General features: G+C 38.5%; 1 long non-coding RNA gene across 1 annotated transcript; it reads right to left on the reverse strand.

Moving 5' to 3' along the window:
- Nucleotides 1–311: 311 nt before the first annotated feature.
- LOC118616878 lies at nt 312–11,043 on the reverse strand. Its single transcript, XR_004956725.1, has 3 exons — nt 10,948–11,043; nt 8,751–8,934; nt 312–392 (listed from the first exon to the last, which is right to left on the reverse strand). It is a non-coding gene; the product is annotated as an uncharacterized LOC118616878 (long non-coding RNA).
- Nucleotides 11,044–23,262: the final 12,219 nt, after the last annotated feature.

Here is a 23,262-nt window from a genome sequence, read left to right on the forward strand (position 1 = left end):
AAATAGTGCACTGAAAAAAGCATGCAGCAAGGGACAGATGATTGAAACAGTTACATGCTATTTGGAGGTCAACATGGGTAAATCCATTCTGGCTCAGAGTTAGAACAGCTGAATATATTCTGAGTCTTAAGAATAAAAGATTTTGACAGGTGGAAAAGCACATAAGAAAGAATGAATAGAACTTGATAATTCATAGAATAGAGAGAATGTAGAATTTTACCTCAAAGGAGATAATGTACTTGAAATCATTTTGAAATGGTCTCGCACAATACTGTAAAGGATTATACAGTGGCCTGGGTCAACTCACTTACTCTATCAGAGCCTTTGTTCTTCAAATGCGAAATGTAGTCAGTCATGCCTCTTCTGTTTTTTTCACATGGCTTTTGTCAAGGCTTAATGAAAGATGAACCAAAACATTTTTAGTAATTTTTTATCATATATGTTCTTTTTAAAAACAGGTTGTTACATATCACTGATATACAGAAGAATGGACAAATGTAAACTACACAGTCTGATGAGTTTAGGCACACATATGTACCCACATACCATTACCACAATCAAGTAAGACATACATTCATCACCTCCAAAAGTTTCCTCACATACCTTTGTTTTTTATTTTGTTTTGTGGTACAAACACTGAACATGAGATCTACCCTCATGATATTTTTTTAAGTGTTCAACACAGTGTTGTTAACAATAACAACATCTTGCAGATTGTTGTACAAAATGTTGCACAGAACTTATTCATCTTGCAAAACTGAAAATATATCCATCTACCCCCACACCCAGCCCCATTTTCTTCACCCAAGTCCAGGGCAACCACCATTCTTCTCTCTCTGCTTCTAGGAGTTTGATTATTTTAGATACTTCATGTACATGGAATAATGCAGAATTTGCCTGACCAACATATTTTTAAGTTATAAATCTCTTTAATTTTGAAGTTTATTTATGACCCACAAACCAAAATCTGCATTCACTCTTAGGTAAGTCAGTCAACTTTAAATGAAGTTAAAATAAAAATAAAATAAAATAAAACAGAGGACTAATTTCCAAGCAAAATCAACAAAGCCAAAGTAATGAACTCCTTACTAAAGATGCAAACACGAAAACCCAAATACATAGGTCTGTCTACAGGGCAAAAGTGAAATCAAATCTACCTCTCTCAGCCTGCTCACAGTGCAGTTTCTGCCATAGCCTCAGAGAAATTCTAATGTGTTTTGACATATTTATCTATGGAGACTCTGCCATTGCATTAGCATCCTTCAAATTATTTTTACATTTAAATTGATTTCAATTACATAGACATTTCAAAACATTAATATTCATTTGAGATATTTCTGATATCGTCTCTTGTCTCTCGGTGTGCTCAACATTTTTAGGCACTGGTTCATAATTAACTCACTCCACATTTAACTGCTGGAGAACAACCCTATGAAATTCTGATTAGTATAACAGCCTTTTTTGCATATGCTCAAAGATTCTAAATTATAAACATTCCATTGACAAAGAGTTCACACATACAAACTCTTCTACCAAGACTTCACTTTCAGATCTCTCTCACCTATTGTTTAAGAATAAGTAACTTGGGTGAGAGAGAAGCTCAAACAACAAATATATTCACTTATTATGAGAGAAAAAGGGAGAAATTTGATTGACCCTTTGGGGGAGATAGGGAAGGTAAATAGAGTCTGGGGGGGAGAAAATTACAACTTGACTCCCTCCTGTGGATCCCCTGAAAGATTTAGTGTGAATAGAATGAATGTCCTGTGGAAACATATGAAAAAATGAAATTGATTGTGCAAATAGAGGCAGCATGAACAATTTCAGAAGCCACAGACAAGGGGAACCAGGAGCAAACAGTTAAAGAAATGAACAGAACTTGGGGAGGGGAATCATGGAATCACTGGTGTTTGAAGCAATGCTATTTAAATCTCATTGGGCAGAGAAACCCACAAACATTATCTGGGATACATAAGAATTAAACTGAATTAAATAATATATATAATACTTGGCACTTAGAAGGCACTGAAGTTGCAACTATTATATTATCTCATTTAGGCTTCACAATTGAGTTTAACAAAGGTTTGGGGCTGCATTCCATGTTAGGCTGGAATGTAAGATTAGGCAACACCGCCCCCTGGTGGTCTACTCTGTGCTCTGGGAAGTTCAGCCTCATTAGCGGATATTCAAATCAGTGTAAAGACTGAATTCCTGCGTTTGGTTGGGGTACAGTGATCCATGGAATACAAGTTAAACGTGTATTCCAATTGGAATACAATTTTGTATGAAAGCCTAGAAGTTTCACCAAAGTTGTATTAGACTACAGAGGACCCCTGGAACTCCAGAGAAAAAAACCACTGTGAGTTCCGAGTGGTCCAGAGGGAGCAGCAGGGTGGAAATTGCTGAGAAGCCTGTACTTCCAGATGAAGGTCCCACCAAGCTTGATCACAACCTGACCTGCCAAAGCTCTGTCCTCTGGGAAATAGAAAGGTTCAATATTAAGAAGTCAGCCTCACTAGAGATGTAAAAGCTGTAAAGTTGACAATAGAAAGTAAAGGCGATTTTCTGGCTAGTGTAAAAGAAGATTATTAAGAATCAATGAGGTAAGGCAGGTTGACAGCAACACAAGGAGAGGTTCTCCAAATGGCATAGAAGTTAGTACTTCAGAGGAGCTGGGCATCAGCACAGACAGAGGTGAGCAACTGCTCCAACTAGTCCCACAAAAATAGGAGTAGCCAGATTGCTTTTTCAGAACTGCCCTCATCCCTCCTGAGCCAGGGATCCCAAAAGCAATGCAAAATCCATCTGAGGGAGGAGGAGTCTTCCACTGAGGCTGTGTTATGGAACACATTCACTGGCCAGGGAGTTATTCTCTGTATCCATTTCACAGATGTGGATACTGAGATTCAGAAGCTTGACTAAAATCACACTAGTTGTTCTCCAGCATGAACATAAATCTATATAATATTAATTTCTGTTTTCTTTTATTTATACTGAACTAATTCCCTTTAAAAAACATCTTGAGCCCTGGCCTATTTGGCTCAGTGGTTGGAGCGTCAGCCTGTGGACCAGAGAGTCCTGGGTTCGGCTCCCACAAGGGGCATGTACCAAATAAATAAATAAATAAATAAATAAAATAAAAACCATCTTGGGTACTTGGACATATTTATTCCCTCATTCGTTTCACTTTTAAAGTTTTCTTAGTTTACATTACACTTAATTTCGTAAGTTTCTCCCAATATTTTTCTGGAATAGGAAGGGTATACATATTATATAAGCAAAATAAATTCTATTTCTAAGGGAAATGTGTTATGCTTCAAACAACAATTGGCCTTTGCATTAGTCTTTATACTACAACTTTTTCATAATTAGCCAGAATATATTTGGATCGATCAGAGGATCCTTTTACTATCTACCCAATAGATCCCATTAAAATAATAGAAAATAAATAATTTTCTGTATATTTTAAACCACTTTGAAAATACTATTCTAAAAGTTTCAATGATCAGACCCTGCTGGATCCCTTCCAATATATAGTGAATCTATAAATTTATACATGTTTCAAAGAAACTTGATGTGACAAAGTTATACTTTTAGAATCATGTATTCCCTTTTAGAGATGTTTGATCTAAACTTCCAGTGAGACATAAATAAGCAGAATTAAAAATAATGGCTGAGTCACTAAAAAAAATTGTTAGTAAATTTAACATAAAAGAAAGATGAAATACTGCAATTTGTGACAACATGGATAAATCTTAAGAATATCATGCTAAGCAAAATAAGTCAGATGGAAATAGTCAAGAACCATATGATTTCTCTCATTTGTAGGATATGAAACTGCAAGCAACAAGTGAACAAACAAGACAAACAAAAAACGTAGACACAACAGTACGGTGGTTACCAGAGTGAGGGGGTTGGAGGAGAGGGAGAAGGGGGTAAAGGGGGTCAAATGTATGGTGACAGGAGGAGATTTGAATTTCGGTAGGAAACACAATGCAATATACAGATATTATAGAATTGTATGTTTGAAAACTGCATAATCTTATGAACAGATATTAATTTAAAAAGAGAATCTTTCTATAATCGAGAAATCTATATCAAGGTTCTTTGGGGAAAAAGAGACCAAAAAATGTTTTCTAATTTTTCCACGGGAAGACAATGTGGACAATAATAGATTTCAATGAGGTAGGATGGGATCCACTGAATTATAGCTTTACTTGCCGGACCATTTATTGAGTGCCTACCAATGTGTATTTGATTTCTGATAAAATATAAAAAGTTTTCATTAAAAGTAATATTTCTGTAACCATATTTTAGGGCCCTTTGGAGAATGCAGGTAGTCCTGAAATAATTTAAATGTGACTCTTGGACTTCCCTCGCACTCCTCTGAAGCAGGGTGCCTGGTTCAGCAGAACTTAACTTCCAACCCATAAGCCAGATGCCCAGAGGAGCCTCCATTTGGAAGTTCCCATGTAGGCAGCAGGCACTCAAAGCTCTGAGAAAAAATGTGCAACAGAAGATGCTGTGCACAATAGCAGTCACGATCTGGTCCCTCTAGTGTTTCAAGCAGAATGAAAATTAATATAAGGAGTTAGGTGCACACCCACCGTCAAACATACAGGAGGAATAGATGTCAGCAAATTTGGCCACTAGCGTTGGGGTTTGCCATTACCTCTCAGAGATTTGAAAGTTCGTGATACTCCCAGGAGAATGCTGATGGTGATCAGAGCTGCCTCTAGCGCTGAGGTGAGTCACTGACACTTCAGCTGAAGCCCAAGTATCTGCCCACAACTACCCAGACGAGTAATAATGGATTTCTGGTTCTTGCGCACCTTCCAAATCTCATACCAGTGGGGCTCATCAGAGAAATCTGTGCTTTCCCCTAGGTTGGGGACTGGGAGTTTTCAGGCAGGGTCCAGACTTCCAATCACTAGAGTGGCTTTCAGCAGGATAACACTCCAGGTCCCATAAGAAGCACTTATTGTTAGCAACAAGGAATCTGAACTGGACTCAGGCGTCTTTAATGAGTCTTGGTCCTGTCACAGCCTGTAGCTGAAGCTGAATTCACATTGTAACCAATGGGGGCCATACTCGGGGAACAATTGCTGAGCATGTGAGTATGAACTGAAAAGATACAACCCAAAGAGAAGATATGGACCACCCTGGCTGAAGGGGTGAGGCGATCTCATCAGAGAACCGGTGAAAGGATCAGGACCAGCAAAGCACAAGTGCAGCAGTGACCTCTCCAAGCCAATTCGCAGGAACAACACTGTTCACCAGCTACAGAAATAATAGCTGCAGAAAAACGAATCCCACTAGTGAGTCAGTCCGTTCTCCCGTTCTCCTGTAAGCGAGATCTGCCCTCTGAGTGGTCCTCTGGGGACACTGAACAATTCAGAAGAGAGAGGAAAAAGACACTGGGTGTCCTGCTATTTTGGAAATAATGAAATTGAGTCAGTTTTCATTCAAAATTGTTACGTTTTCAGATAAATATAACAAATGAATGTGCTTTTAGGCTTTGGCTGTCCTCTAAAAGCTCAATAAGCTGTATTTTAAAAACAAATAAATAAAGGCATAAACTCACATGGACGAAGCATCTTTGGGAAGGAGACAGTTTTGGAAGCTAGAACGCGCTGGCTGAGCCCTGAATTACTTGGCAAGTCCGAGGAAGCCGCGCTCAGCCAGCAGCCGGGAGAGCTGGGATCCCCCGAGACCCAAGGTTTTCTCCACCAGGTACCTCAGGGAGAATTGGGGTTAAAAGTGAGTATAAAGAACAACAAGACTGTTCGAGAGGCATTTCTCAGACACAGTTAGACCTCCCGGACCTCACAACCCTGTGAAGCTGGCGGCCCTGTCTCACTCCCGCAGACCGGTTGACTCTGCAGAGAGAGTGAAACTGAGGCCCTCCCCCTCCGAGGTGGGGCGTTTCAGGCAAAGATTAGGGGAGTAAAATCAAAGTTTCCATACTGAGTGTTGAGACTTTAGCACCCCCACCCCACTCCCCACACGAGCTTGCAGAATGCTGGTGATGAAGACTGGGCACGCCAGGAGGTCAAAGGCAACTGTTCTGCGCAATCTTGCAAGTCCCAGAGAAAAGCCTTAAAAATGCTCTCATACAGTATTTCCCGAAAAAACGTGCTAGTTAAACCACTGAACACACGAGTTTTGGTGCCCTCTTCTTAAATGTAAGAGGCCAGTAAAGATATTTAAGGCAAGCCTCTAAATGACAAACACTGTCCAAACCATGTACCCATAAAAGCAACGTGAAGGAAAGCAAGACTATACTGGAAGAAGAAAAGTAAATTTTTAAAATGACATTAATATTCTCAGAAAAATAAATACAAGAAGACTGCATCAACCAATCAAAAGAGAATGATACATTAATTACGGAATTCTAACTGCTACACTGGAAACATCTTGGCATCTCAATGGCTTAACATCATAGATATTTATTTCTCACCCATATAAATTCCAATTTGTAATGTGGGGGGGTGTCTGTTCCACATAGTTATTCAGGGTCCCAGGTCCCCTCCATTTGTGACTTCTCCGTCTCTTTGGTTCTGAGAGTTCTATCTATTCATCTCTCAAACAATGAAAAAGTGTCAGAGGAAACACCTTGTTCCTATCTCTTTGGACTAGAAAAACAGATACTATTTCTGTTCACTTTCCATTAGCAAGATGCAAGAGGAACTTGGAAATGTTGTCCCTGACTGAGAAGTTACTTTCCATCAGCAATTCTATTTTAAGTAAAGAGATACAAATCATATTAGCTAGCAGATTGTCTATGCCACACTATTAAGAAAAGAAGGTGGGAAGGAAGGAAGGAAGGAGGGAGGGAGGGAGGGAGGGAGGGAGGGAGGGAGGGAAGGAAGGAAGGGAGGGAGGGAAGGAGGGAGGGAGGGAGGAGGGAAGGAGGTGGGAGGGAGGGAAGGAAGGAGGGAAGGAAGGAGGGAAGGAGGGAAGGAAGGAAGGAAGGAAGGAAGGAAGGAAGGAAGGAAGGAAGGAAGGAAGGAAGGAAGGAAGGGAGGGAGGGAGGGAAGGAGGTGGGAGGGAGGGAAGGAAGGAGGGAAGGGAGGGAGGGAGGGAAGGAAGGAAGGAAGGAAGGAAAGAAGGAAGGAAGGAAAGAAGGAAGGAAAAAAGGAAGATAAAATAACTCTTAGAAAATATAAGTATAGTAGCAGTTATTAAATAATCAACATTAGATTTAGAGGATAAAATTGAGAAAACATGGCAGAAAGTGTAGCAAAAAGGCAAAGCAATACAAAATAACACAGAAACTTAAAAAAATTAGATGTAAATCCATAAAGTCTAACATCAAAACAACAGAAGTTCCACTAAAAAAAAAAAAAAAAAAGATACAAGGAAAGAGTGGAGAAACAAATTAAGAATTCAGGATAAATTCATTAAACTGAAAAATATAAATCAGTTGATTGAAAAAAATTCACCAAATGTCTGACATAGTAGATAAAAACACCTATACCAAGAAACATTATAAGATGTTTAAGATAAATGAGGGAAACAAAAAGGTTTTAAAAGCAATAAGAGCAATAAATTACAGTTCATACAATGATCAATATTAGAATTGGCAGAGGATCTGAACAAACATTTCTCCAAAGAGGACATACAGATGGCCAAGAGACATATGAAAAAATGTTCAACATTACTAATCACCAGAGAAATGCAAATTAAAACCATAATTAGATATTACCTCATACCTGTCCAAATGGCTATCATCAATAAATCAACAAACAAATGTTGTGAGGATGTGGAGAAAAGTGAACTCTCATACGTTGTTGATGGGACTGCAAATTGGTGCAGCCACTATGGAAAATAGTATAGAGGGTCCTCAAAAAATTATAAATAAAACTATCTAATAACTCAACCATTCCATTTCTGAATACTTATCCAAAGAAATCCAAAATACTAATTCAAAAAGATATATGCACCCCTATGTTCATTGCAGCATTATTTACAATAGCCAAGACACGGGAGCAACCCAAGTGCCCATCAGTAGACGATTACAAAAACAAGATGTGGAACATAAATACAATAGAATATTACTGGGCAATAGAAAGGAATGAAATCTTATTTTCAACAGAGGACCAAGAGGGTATTATGCTAAGTGAAGTAAGTCAGATAGAGAAACCAAATACCACATGATTTCAAGTATGTGTGGAATCTAAAGAACAAAATAAGCAAACATACAAAACAGAAACAGACTCACATACAGAGAACAAACTGAGAATTGCCAGAGGGGAGGGATGTTAGGAGGCTGGATGAAAAAGGTGAAAGGATTAAGAAGTACAAATTGGTAGTCACAAAATAGTCTCGGTATATAAAGTACAGCAGAGGGAATATAGTGAATAATATTGCAATAACTATGTGTGGTACCAGACTGTACTAGACTTATCAGGGGGAATCACTCTGTGCATTATATAAATGTCTAGCCACTGTGCTGTACACCTAAAATTAATATAAAATAATACTGAATGTCAACTGTAACTGAAACAATTTTTAAAAACAGAAATTAAAATAAAGAATTAGAAAGGCACTGGATTTCTCAATATTAAAACAGAAGCTAGAAGAGAGTGGAACATTGAGATTCAAATTACAAAGGGACATAATTTTCAACCTAGAATTCCAGACCTGGCCAAACTAGCAATTAAGAGTGATGGTATTAAAAAAAAAAGAGTGATGGTATAATACTAAACACAGTTTCAAACATGCAAGGCCTTGAAAAGTTTACCTACAGGCAATGTTTTTCAGGATGCGGCTAGAAATTGTGCTCCACCAGGACAAGGATGAACTCAGAAAAGAAAGGCCAGAGAGGTAGGAGAACACAATCCAGCATGAAGAGATGAAGAGACTCTTCAGGATGATGGAGAACAGAGATGTCAAACAGGAACTCTGCATCAGGCCCGGAGATCAACCAATCTACAGAGGAGCAGGGAAATGTGTCATTAAAAAGATAAAATTGATAGCATACCTGCAATATTGACATTACGTTGAGAGGAAATTTAGAGAGCGGAGGGAAGTTGGAGATGAAGCAGCAGCAGCAGTCGTAGTGCTTGTATTACAGAAAAAAGTAATTTACTTCAACCTAGCCGAAAGAAAAGAACAAATGGGCAGGAAAAGAATAAATTAAGTAACATAAGAGTGTGTATGAAACACCAGTAATATATAATTGAGTAGTCAGGTAAAATTGCGGACTTTATAAAATGTCTAGTTCTGCCTTAAAACATATAGGTTGATTGTTTTAATTTTTCATATTTAATTTTGTTGCACTTTTCAGGAACACATCCAGTTTGGAGATAGACACATATTTTCTTCCCAGGTGTGGCCTAGGTTTTCACATTCTCATAATTGTTCCCTTTAATACAGAGCATTGAATGGAAAGCATTTGGTAGCTCCTGTAAACATATTGGCAACATCTTCAAACTCTTATTAAAATTTTGATCTTTTGGAGCTTAAATTATGTCCTTTGAGGAAAGGTATTGGCAATTCTCTGTGAATGTTATGCAAAATAAAATTAATCTTTAATAATTAAGAACAAGAAAGGCAAGTTGGAACACTGCAAAAGTAGGAGACCTACCTATCCATCTGGTACAATTTGTGCCAGCCCATACCAATTAGTACAAACTTAAAACTTACAGGAAAATCTCCACAGTAAGGAAAAAAGTAAGCCATGTCACCCTGACCTAGCTTAATAGACTTCAGGAATCATCTTTATTCATACCATAGCAGGGCTTACATGAGAGGAAAACATAACCCCTATCTTGCTTAAGTCAGGGGTTTGAGGTTGTTTTTTTTCTTCTTGTGTATGCATTTTCTCTCAGTCTCTGTTAAAGACACCGAAATGCAGCCGTCCCACTCCGCACGTCTCAGCTTTGGGTCAGACAACATAGCATGAAGCACTGATTGGGGGAACAGTGAGCAGGGCGTCTCAAAGGGCAGCTAGTGAATCACATGCCTTAGTACTGTTTGGAGTATTTGTTAGAAATGCAATTTTCTGGGCCCTGCCACAGAACAAATGACTCAAAATCTCTACGGTAGGTCTGAAATCTGATTTTTTTTACAAATATCCCATGTGATTCTCATGCAGCTGAAATTTGAAGATGTGCTGATTTAGGTTGTGGAATTCACAGGTCAGATCATTCTAGAAGTCTTACTGCCACCGAGTTCAAGCAAAGGCAAGAGACTCATTCTCAGAGGCAAAAGCAAGACAAGTTTCCTTTGAAAGCCACAGGGTCACTGAAATTGGAGAACAAGAAACAAGCCTTGAAGACACAAGTTTGCAAAGGCTGAGAATCAAGATGTTTATCTCAAGACAAAAAAGGTTCTTCCCAGTTTTCTGCAGGGGTAGAGGCTTTTGATTGTGCATGGACATTCTTAGACTGAAATATTATTTTATTACTTTTATAACTTTAATTTCATAAATTATTTTAAATAAAGAATTGAAATAAAGCAATGGGGGATATATTTGGTGTCTTTATTAAAATTGAGTATAGCTGTCTATGTAAGAAAAATAACAGTGGCTTAAGCAAGATGGGAGCTTTATTTTCCTCTCACATCAGAGCTGATGAAGCAGGTCCACAGCTTCTGCGGGAGCCCATGCTCTTCCTGGCCTCTGCTACACCAGCCTGCACTCTGGCTACGCAACTGTGCTTACATTGTGGCTGCTGGGGCTCCAGGCATCACATCTTGTTCAAACAACAGGAGGAAACAATGCCAAAAACGTGTGTATCAACCAAGTCCGCCCCCTTTTTAAGGCATTTTCCCAGAATCCCTACTAAACAACTTTCAGCCACATTTCACCACCTAGTTGATTTCTATCTGCTAATGCAAAGGAGCCTATGAAATGTAGTTTGGGCTGGGCACATTGCTTTCTCCAGCAAAACTGGTGCCCCATTGCTCAAAGAGAGAGGGAGAATGGTATTGAATGGGTACCTGGAAGTCCAAATTCTGTCCTGTACTTAATATTTAGCTGCAGGAAATGCACCCATCTTCCCTCTAGGCCTCAGTTTACTCATCTGTAAAACAGGAACTGACACCCTTTAGCATTATTATAACATTTAGAGGTGACATATGTAAGTCTTGACACAGTAGAAATTTAATAAATAAAACAATTACAAAAAAATAGCTCCACCTTTTAAAATATATTTTTATAGTTATTGAACAAGGTTGTAGAAAGGTAACTGTTTGATTGTGCATATACAGGGTGTGGCAAAAGCAGGTTTACATTTGTGGGTGCACGAGTTTATTCTTATATTTTTATTTATTAGTTATTGTATTATTTTCCATAGGAACAACTGCAACCCTACTCTTGCCCCACCCTATAATACCACAGAACACTGGAATTACATCTCGGCTGCCTTTGCCAGTGTAGTTCAACTACTTCATTCTAGCTGATTCCATTACTTTCATTCCACACTCTGGGGAAACACTAATTACGAGTTAACAGACTCTTACAACGTTAGTCAACTGCTGAAGAAAACTGAGTATCCAGAAATAATGGAAAGGACTAATAATGAAGGCATTCACACAGCACATGTGATGGGTAATCCAAATCCATATAACCCTTTATTTCCCACCATAACAACAGCCTCATTAGCCCAATAGACTGTTTTGTCTTAGAGACATACCACTTTCCTTTCTCAAAATTGTAATAATGTTTCTACGAGGAGACTGAAGAACCTAAGTGTGTCTATTCCATCATTGTTCATTTCTCTACTTTTTTTTGTAGATCAAAAAATATGACCACCAAGTCCTCCCATCCCAATACACCCATGTCCCTTTGCAGAGTGATTTATCACCCTTCTTATCAAGAGTTGGATTCTATTTCCTGACCTCTTGTATCTGGGCAGGACTTGGTCTTGCTTTGACCAACCAAGGGTGTTCAAAGTGAGGTAATATATGCAGATATAACTTACAAGACTACTTGCATGGAGGCAGATGTAGGTGCCCAGAGGACAGCCAGCACCAACTGCCAACACGTGTGTTTCAATATCAGACCTTCTAGCCCAGGACACCCCCAGCCAAATGCAATTACATGAGTGAGTGAGCCCTGAAGAAATCATCAGAGGAACCACTCAGCCAACAAAGTGATGAGATGTAATAAACCGTTGTTATTGTAAACCATTAAGCTCTGAAGAGATTTGTTACACAACCATATAAACTGAAATAATATTACTCTGTGTAAAAACACATTGAAGTTTTATTTACCTTGTAGTGGTCTCTGACCCTGTAAAAGAAAACCTAATGCAGTCCTGGCACATAGTGGTGCTCACAAATGACTTGCAAAATGAATGAATAAATGAGTCGTAATGAACCTCCTTTAACTCAATCAAGATCCATGGGTTTGTAATCTGCATCATTAAATCTCCACTAGAATCAAGATTAGAGCACCATCTATTGGTCAGTCAGATAATTTTGAGGAGGCAAAGCAGGCGTGAACTCACATTTTAAAGTGAAATTTAGTAATTTAGAAACACTTCTGAGTGAACCATATGCTCTCCTTAGAGAAGAAAATCATTATATAGATATACTGGTTCTTTTATCTCTACTCTCTTTTATATTAGGAGCAGCTTCAACGTACAATGGTTCGCACTATTTTATTACTATTTAAAAATCTACCTCGCCCCCAATTCGCCCTTTGTGGACTCAGCCGCCAGTATCAAATGGGATTATTTCTAACTTTTCCAATGTTAAAAATAAAATGTAATTACCTGGCATATATTTTATATGTACTTAATATTAGAAATCCCCAGGAATTTATATGGATCAAAAATAAATATTTTAGCAATATCTTACTAAAAATTGTTTTTAATCGCCACATGGAAGATCAGTAAACTATCCTTTGAAATCTGTCCAGGCCTAAATCGCGGTGCCTGTGTTTTATGATGCAGAACTTTAGTACATCGATTGCCCATCTGAGTGTTGGAGTAAACCCAAATTGTCTTGCAAGGAAATCTTTGCCTCGTACACAGAATCTCAGGAGGCACATATCCACGGACACATGCATGGCCTTCGAATCAGACTTATGTGCTGTGTGGAGGAGAAGATTCTCCCTTTACTGTAACCTTCATGCAGAAGCAGAAGAGAGAGGAGCACCCGCAGCACCTCGCGTCCACGAGCCACGGGGTACCTTTTAATTGGCACTTTATGGACCTGTTCCTGGCTTGAACAAGCAGTCAGAGACCCCTTTCTGAAAACAGACATCTTCTGTGATTAGGGGCCTCCTTTTCTGAAAAATGTGTTTCCTTTTTCTGTGGTCATTGGCTTCTTGTGACGGGAATCTGTGTAATCTGTGTAGTGTCAGAGTTCCTTGTAATTCAGGAAAGACTGTGATTAGGGCACCTTGTAACAAAACAGTGCTCTCGACAGTGATATCTTGTTACAATGTGGGGCAGGGGCCGGAGGTGGCATAGGGTGGGCTGCAGACACTCTTAGAAGAATAGAGGTGATGAGGTCCTCATTAATGCTGAAATGTCGGAAGAGATTTCAGTTAACTGTTAAAGCACATACAGAATCAGTGCACTTTAAATTATTACCAGGAAATGTAATAAAACCCCTTCTACTCTTTCTTACCAAAAGAGTGTGTGTGTGCATGTATGTGTGTGTGTGTGTGTGTCTGAGAGAGAGAGAGAGAGAGAGAGAGAGAGAGAGAGAGAGAGAGAGAGGCAAAGACAGAGAGGCAGAGAGACTGACAGAGAGACAGAGACAGAAGACAGACCATGAGAAATACTACTACTTCTGGAGGATTACATGAAGGCCATTTCATGCTTTCATCCCTCTAAATATTCTAAAATGTATCCAAAATCAAACCAGACCATAAGAGGAAAGGACACGCGTATTTCATCATATTTACCATCACCTAGTTTCTCTCATGTGAGCAACAATCATCTTTCTTCAGGATTTCCTACAATGTCCTCCGACCTAGTCTCCAAACCTCTGTTTTCATACCCTCTAATGCATTCTCTCCACACCAATCAGACTGTTCCTTGAAAAATACAAGCCCTCTATTGCCACATGTCCGCTTAAAACCTTCTGGAACTTCCTAATAAACTTTACATTAAAGACAATGCATTCACCACTACCCATAGGGCTCTATATTCTCTTGTCCCTTCCTACCTCACTCGTTTCCTTTTAGTAACCTAATCGAAAAAAAGGGAGGAGGTCCAATAAGCAATGTTCCTCTGTCCTATACAAGTTCTAAACCAATTGTTTAGGCAAAAGGGCAAGGTAAAAAGAGACTTAAAAAAAATCTTCACTACATATTATATTGGTACTGGAGAATGTAAACTTTAAATAAAGAAAATTTCAGTTCAAGAAGCACAAAGAGCCCCAAGTAAGAAGAACCTAAACAGGCCCACACAAATACATAGTAATCAAAATGCCAAAAATTAAAGACAAAGAGAGAATCCTAAAGGCAGCAAGAGATAAGCAACAGATTACCTAAAAAGGAAACCCCATAAGGTTATCATCTGACTTCTCAACAGAAACACTACAGGCCAAAAGGGAATGGCATGAAGTAATCAAGGTCATGAAAAACAAGGATCTGAATCCAAGACTACTCTACCCAGCATGGCTATCATTCAAAATAGAAGGTCAAATAAAGAGCTTCCCAACCCTAGCTGGTTTGGCTCAGCGGTTGGAGTGTCAGCCTGCAGAACAGAGAATCTCGGGTTCGGTTCCTGCTAGGTGCACATATCAAAAAAAAAAAAAAAAGAGCTTCCCAGACAAAAAAAGGCTAAGGGAATATATTAGCACCAAACCAACACTACAAGATATGTTAAAAGGACTGCTATAATTAGTAGAAGAAATAGGAAGAAAAATATAACCACACTAAACAAAAATGGCAATAAATAAGTACATATCAATAATCACCTTAAATGTAAATGGTTTGAATACTCCTATAAAAAGACACAGAGTAACACACTGGATAAGAAAGCATGACTCACATATATGTTGTTTACAAGAGACCCACCTCACAACAAAAGACGCACAAAGGTTGAAAGTGAAGGGATGGAATAAATCTTCCAAGAAAACAAAAAAGAAAAAAAAAGCTGGTGTAGCAATACTCATATCTAATAAAATAGATTTCAAAATGATAGCCATAACTAGAGACAAAGAAGGCCACTATATAATATTGAAAGGATCTATCCAACAGGAAGATATAATCTTGATAAACATATATGCACCCAATATAGGAGCACCAAAATATATTAAAGATCTTATGGAGGACTTCAAAGAAGAAGTTGACAGCAATACTATCATAGCAGGGGACTTCAACACCCCACTGACATCACTGGATAGATCATCTAGACGAATAAATTAACAAGAAAACAGAGATTCTAAATGAAGCACTAGGTCAAATGGATTTAATAGATATATACAGAGAATTACACCCCAAAACTGCAGAATTCACATTCTTCTCAAGTGCACATGGAACATTCTCAAAGATAGACCACATGTCAGGGCACAAACTAAGTCTCTACAAGTTCAAGAAAATTGAAATTAAATCAAGCATCTTCTCAGATCACAATGACAGGAAACTAGAAATCAATTGCAACAGGAACATGGAAAGACATTTGAACACATGGAAGCTAAATAGTATTTTATTGAATAATGAATAGGTTACCATGGAGATCAAGGAAGAAATTAAAAACTTCCTGGAAACCAATGAAAATGAACACAAAACAACACAAAATTTATGGGATGCAGCGAAAGCAGTTCTGAGAGGGAAGTTCATAGCACTACAGGCCTACCTCAAAAAAGAAGAAAAATTTCTAATTGACTGTCTAACCTCACAACTTAAAAAATTAGAAAGCAAACAAAAGGAAAACCCCAGAGCAAGTAGAAGGAAAGAAATAGTAAATATCAGAACAGAAATAAAAAACATGGAGACCAAAAAGATAATTCAAAAGGTCAATGAAACAAAGAGCTGGTTTTCCGAAAAGACAAACAAGATTGATGGACCGTTAGCTAGACTCACCATGAAACAAAGAGAGAGAAGCCAAACACACAAAATCAGAAATAACAAAAAGAGGAGAAGTAACAACTGACACCACAAAAATACAAAAGATCATTAACAACTACTATGAAAAATTATATGGCAACAAATTTGACAATCTAAGCAAAATGGACAAATTTCTAGAAACACATAGTCTCCCAAAACTGAAATGGGAAGAGATAGAAAACATGAACAGACCAATAACAACTAAGGAAATTAAAGATGTAATCAAGACTCTCCCAGCAAACAAAAGCCCAGGCCCAAATGGCTTTATAAGGATGTTTTACCAAACATTCGAAGAAGAACTAACACCCATTCTCCTCAAACTATTCCTAAAAATTCAAGAAGAAGGAAGACTTCCAATCTCATTTTCTGAGGCCAGCATAATTCTAATTTCAAGACTAGAAAAGACACTACAAAGAAAGAAAACAAAGGCCAATATCCCTGATGAATATACATGCCAAAATCCTGAACAAAATACTTTCAAATCGGGTCCAGCAATATATCAAAAAATTATTCACCATGACCAAGTGAGATTCATCCCTGGGATGCAAGGCTGATACAATATTTGTGAATCAATTAATGTGATACACCACATGAACAAAATGAAGAATAAAAACCATATGATCATATCAATAGACGCTGAAAAAACATTTGACAAAATCTAACACCCATTTCTGATAAAAACACTCAGCAATGTGGGAATAGACGGATTATATCTCAAAATAATAAAGGCCATATATGAAAGACCTACAGCCAATATCATACTGAATGGACAAAAACTAAAAGTATTTCCCTTAATAACAGGAACAAGACAGGGATGCCCACTTTCGCTACTCTAGTTTAACATAGTACTGGAAATCTTAGCCACAGCAATCAGACATGAAGTAAAAATAAAAGGGATCCAAATTGGAAAGGAGGAAGTGAAACTGTCATTATTCACAGATGACATGTTTTATACATAAAAAACCCTAAAGTCTCCATCAAAAATCTACTAGACATAATAAATGAATTTGGCAAAGGAGCAGGATACAATATTAACGTTAAGAAATAGATGGCATTCTCATACACCAATGATGAACTCACAGAAAGAGAAACCAAAAAAACAACCCCATTTACCATTGCAGCAAAAAAAAGTAAGATACCTAGGAATAAACTTAACCAAAGAAATAAAGGACCTATTCACAGAAAACTACAGGTCATTGATAAAAGAAAGAGAGGAAGATATAAAAAAGTGGAAGCACATACCTTGTTCATGGATTGGAAGAATTAACATCATTAAAATGTCCATACTACCCAAAGCAATCTATAGATTCAATGCAATCCCCATCAAAATACCAAGGACATTTCACAGAAGTAGAACAAATACTTCAAAAGTTTTCATATGGAACCAAAAAAGACCTCAAATAGCCACAGCAATCTTGAAAAAGAAGGAAAAAGTAGGTGGGATCACAATACCAGATATCAGGTTATACTACAAAGCTACTGTAATCAAAACAGCTTGGTACTGGCACAAGAACAGGCACATATATCAATACAATAGAACATAGAACCCAGAAATTGACCCAAAACCTTATGCTCAATTAATATTTGACAAAGGTGGCAAGAGCATGCAATGGAGTAAAGACAGCCTCTTTAATAAATGGTGTTGGGAAAATTGAATGGCTACATGCAAAAAAAAAAAAGTGAAACTAGAATGAAACTAGACCATCAACTTACATCATGCACAAGAATAAACTCAAAATGAATAAAAGACTTAGATGTGACTCGTGAATCCATAAAAATCCCAGAAGAAAATGTAGGCAACAAAATTTTGGACATCATACACAGCAGAATTTTCACTGATACATCACCTAAGGCAACAGAAACAAAGGAAAAAATGAACACATGGGACTACACCAAACTCAAAAGCTTCTGCACAGCAAAAGAAACAACCATCAAAATAGAAATGCAACCAACTGTATGGGAGAGCATAATTGCCAATGATACATTAGATAAGGGGTTAATTTCCAAAATATATAGAATGCTCATACAACTCAACAAAAGGAAGACAAAAAACCCAACTGAAAAATGGACAGAGGAGCCCTGGCCAGTTCTCAGGTTGAGCGTCAGCCTGAGAACCAGAGAGTCCCGGGTTCAGTTCCCACTAGGGGAATATACCACAAAAAATAAAATAAAATAAAAAATGGGCAGAGGAGCTAAATAGACACCTCTCCAAACAGGACATACAAATAGTAGAGAGACATATGAAGAAATGCTTTACATCACTAATCATCAGAGAGATGCAAATTAAAACAACAATGAGTTATCACCTCACACCTGTCAGAATGGCTGCCATCAACAAAGCATCAAACAAGTGTTGGCGAGGGTGTGGAGAAAAGGGGACTCTAGTGCACTGCTGGTGGGAATGCAGTCTGGTACAGCCACTATGGAAAACACTATGGTGTTACCTCAAAAAATTAAAAATTGAATTGCCATTTGACCCAGTGATCCCACTTCTTGGAATATACTCTATGAAGCCTGAAACACCAACTAGAAAGAATGTATGGCCTTGGCCAGTTATGCTCAGTGGTTAGAGCATTGGCCTGTAGTCCAGAGAGACCTGGGTTCAGTTCCCGCTAAGGGCATGTACCTTGGTTGCAGTTTGTCCCCGGCCCTGGTTGGCTCATGCAAGTGGCAACCACTCAATGTGTCCCTTTCACATCGATGTTTCTCTTTCTCCCTCCCACTCTATCTGAACAAAAAATAAATGAAAAAATGTCCTCACCTGAGGATAAAAAAATAAAATAAAAGAATATATGTAACCCCTTGTTCATAGCAGCACTATTTACAATGCTAAGATCTGGAAACAGCCCATGTGTCCATCAGTAGACAAATGGATAAAAAACCTGTTGTACATGCACACAATGGAATACTATGCAGCTGTAAGAAAGAAAGATCTCTTATCCTTTGAGACAATATTGAGGCACCTAATAAGTATTATCCTCAGCAAAACAAGCAAAGTAGAGAAAGACCAATTATCACATGATCTCCCTTATTTGTGGAATATAATGAACATAACAGTCTGAAGAACAGGGTAGTCTCAGAGGCATGGAACTAGGGAACAGACTGACCATCCCCCAAAGAGGGGGTGGTGGGGGAGAGATAAACCACGGAACTTATATGCATGTATGCATAACCAATGGACATGGACAACAAAGCTGCGGACAGGGCAGGGAGGGAGAGGGAGGAAGGTGTCAACAGGGCAAAAAGGAGAAACATCTGTAACAAAAATACATAAATGAATAATATTTCTAAAGGCTAATGGTTTACCCACCAAGATATAGGCAACACTGAATGCCTCTCCTCATGATCAGGGACAGTCTCCACTACAAAGGTTAACTCCTGGCCATAATTCAGGAGAGCTTAGGTTATGCTGAAGTACAAACAAACCCCCAAATCTCAATGGCTTAAGCCACACAGGCATATTTCTTGCTTATTTAGTATGTCCATCACAGGTAAACTGAGGCTGTGCCCTGTACTCCGGTCCTCTCTTGGACCCAGACTGATGGAGTAACTACCATCTCACACGTATCTGGTTGCCATTGCAAAAAGGTAACACAGGGCTCTGGAAAGTCTCTTTCTGGCAATCACATGCTCTGATCCAAATGAATCAGATCACTTCAATCCAAGCCCAGTGACCAGAACTAATAAAATGGCACCACCAGTAAATTTAGCCTTCCATGTGGCCAGAAAAGAGAAGTGGATACTGGTGAGTGGAAATGATGAATATCTCCATAGCCAAGAGCAACTTTGAACAGGTGCTCTCTGTAGGCCTCCTGGACCCCTAAAGGACACAGGGGTGGAAGGAGCTAGGCTACGTATACCAAATTGCCACTTGGAGGTTCATGGAGATGGATAAGTCTTCTTTAGGTGAAATCCTTCCTCATGGAAACCAGATTAATGGGGAAGAGATATTTCCTCTGACAAGACCTAATGTGAAAATTTGAGTTTTGAGTTCAATTGGGATTAAAAATGAAGCACAATTTGAGTTGGGTATTCTTCTGGGAATGTGGGCAGCCTCATGTGGAGAAACACATTTTATAGAGCATGCCAAGTATGTAGAAGGTTCCCAAAGAATGGTATAACCAAAGTGGATTCCAGAAATTACAATGTGAAATCATTAATTCTCAAGGAATAAAGAGAGCAAGTTGTTTTACAACCTAGTTTTTACAAAGCTTTTCCCACTATCTCCCAAAAGGGAGGGTCTGCAACAATTGGCAGTATAGTATGTATGGCATCATGGCATGTTCCTTCATTCACTTTTAACTAAAATATTTCATCCATATTGAAAAGTGTACAATCATAAATGTATAGCCTGGTATATTTTCACAAAATGAACACATCTGGGTAACCAAGCGCCCAGATCAAGAACCAGAACATTACTATCACCTCAGAGGGTCCCTCTCCTGTTTCCTTTCAGTCCCTAATACCAGTCCCAAATTCTACTATACACAGCAATTATACTACTGGGAAGAAGAATGAGAATGGAAGAGTTGGTAAGGAAAAAATTTCACATTTTCCCATGTGTTATTTTAAGTTTGCACATCAAAAATGTAACTATATATTACCTTTGAAATAAATGATTTAAACCCTCTGTCTTTTTTTTTTTAATAATTTTTTTCAATTATAGTTGATGTACAATAATATTATATTAGTTTCAGGTGTACAATCCAGTGATTAGACACTTATATAACTTATGAAGTGATCACCCTGATAGATCTAGTACCCATCTGACACCATACATAGTCATTACAATATTATTGACTATATATCCTCTATGCTGCACTTTACATCACTATGACTATTCTGTAACTACTAATTTGTACTTCTTAATTCCTTCACCTTTTTCACCCATCCCCCAACCCTCCTCCCATCTGGCAATCATTGAAATGTTCTCTGGATGTATGAGTTTGTTTCTGTCATGCTTATTTGTTCCTTTTGTTTTTTTAGGTTCCATATTAAAGGGAAGTCATATGGCACTTGCTTTTCTCTGCCTGACTTATTTCACTCAGCACAATACCCTCTAGGTCCATCCATGTTGTTGCAGTTAGCAAGATTTTATTCTTTTTTGTGGCTGAGTCATATTCCATTGTATATATCCATTATTTCTTTATTCATCTTCTATTGATGGATACTTAGATTGCTTCCAAATCTTGCCTATTGCAAATAATGCTGTAATGAACATATGGATGATAGATACATATTTATTGCCATTTTATTATTTATATTTTTATCTTTTTCTCCTTATCCCCCTTCTCCTCCTCCTTCTCCTCCTCCTCCTTCTCCTCCTCCTCCTCCTCCTCCTCCTCCTTCTTCTTCTTCTTCTTCTTCTTCTTCTTCTTCTTCTTCTTCTTAAGACCTCTTAACATTTCTTATAATACAGGCTTGGTGGGTAATGAACTGCTTTAGCTTTTTGTTGTCTGGGGAGCTCTTCACCTGTCCTCTTATTTAAATGATAACTTTGCTGGATAGAGTAGTCTTGGTTGTAGGTTTTTGTTTTTTGTTTTTGTTTTTTTTTCATTACTTTGAATATTTCTTGCCACTCTCTTCTGGCCTGCAAAGTTTCTGTTAAGAAATCAGCTGAAAGTCCTGTGGGAGCTTCCTTGTAGGTAACTAACTGCTTTTCCCTTGCTGCTTTTAAGATTCTCTCTTTGTCTATAACCTTTGGCATTTTAATTATGATGTGTCTTGGTGTGAACCTTTTTAGGTTCATCTAGTTTAGAATTCTCTGTGCTTCTTGGATGAGTATGTCTGCTTTCTTCACCAAGTTAAGGAAGTTTTCTGTCATTATTTTTTCAAATAGACTCAATTCCTTGCTCTCTTTTTTCTCCTTCTGGCACCCCCATAATGTGAATGTTGGTACACTTAAAATTGACCCAGAGGCTCTTTACACTATCCTAATTTTTTAGGATTCTTTTTTTTTTTTTTTTCTGTTCTTATGGGATGTTTTTGCTTCCTTATACCCCAAATCACTGATTTGATTTTCTGCTTCATCTACTCTAGTATTGATTTCCTAGAATGTATTCTTCATTTTGGTTAGTGTATTCTTAATTTATGAGTGGTTGTTGTTGTTTTTCTGTTTTCTATTTTCATTTTTATGTTTCCTATCTCTTTGTTGAAGTTCTCACTGAAATCACTGAGCATCATTATAACTAGTGCTTTGAACTCTGCATCTGGTAGATTGTTGGTCTCCATTTTGTTTAGTTCTTTATCTAGAGTTTTGTTCTGTTCTTTCATTTGGGACATGTTTCTTTGTCTTCTCATTTTGGCAGCCTCCCTGTTTTGTTTCTATGTATTAGATAGACCTGCTACATCTCCCAGGCTAGATAGAGTGGCTTAATGTAGTAGGTGTCCTATAGGGCCCAGCGGCACAACTTCCCCAGTCACCCAAGCTCAGCACTCGACATGGACTGTGTGTACCCTCCTGTTGTAGTTGAGCTTTAATTGTTGTCAATAGAAAGGATTTTACCCTCCTTCCCACCCCAGGCCAATCAGCTGTGAGGACTGGCAGTGACATAGCAGAGGATCTATGGGCAGGGGCTCATCCCAAGTAGCAGGATTCACTTTAGAAGGCCTCTGGTGTCTGCTGAGTCCATACCTTGAGTGTGTCAATCATGGATGTTGTTGGATGGTGCTTTGGTGAAGTCTGAAGGTGTCCTCCAATAGCACTGGTTCTGAGACCTTCCAGGAGGTGCACGCCAAGGTCAGCTGCCACCTATGTCCTGCCCAGGGCCATCCAGAATGAGCTACAAAGTGATCTGCAGAGAGCTTCTACTTGTACTGGGCTTGGAGGTGCCCAGAACAGGCCAAGCTGTGAACCAAGGCTGGCTGCAGCTAGTGCTAGGCCTGGGGACACTTAGAAAGAGGTACGGGGCACACTGAGGCCAGGTGCTGCTTATTTGAGGTTTGTAAACCTTTAAGATATTTTAGAAAAGTCCACAGCATGAGCCAAGACAGGCAGTTCATATGGAAAAGCCACTGGAAACAGCTTGGTGGGCCTGCAAGTTGGGTGGGGTGGGGTTTTAGGGTAAAGTGAATGACATTAGCCAGGTTGATGGAGACTCGGGTATAGTGCCCACCTTCCAGCCCGGTGAGGGGAAGGCTCATCAAATGAACAATGGTCTTTGTCACATTTTTTTTCTGGGAGAAAGCTACCTTTCCAGACCTTGTCCTAAAGCCCAAAAATTCATTTCCTCCTCACATGTTCC

Source organism: Molossus molossus, unplaced genomic scaffold, assembly GCF_014108415.1.
Source record: "Molossus molossus isolate mMolMol1 unplaced genomic scaffold, mMolMol1.p scaffold_m16_p_5, whole genome shotgun sequence".
Classification (NCBI taxonomy): domain Eukaryota; kingdom Metazoa; phylum Chordata; class Mammalia; order Chiroptera; family Molossidae; genus Molossus; species Molossus molossus.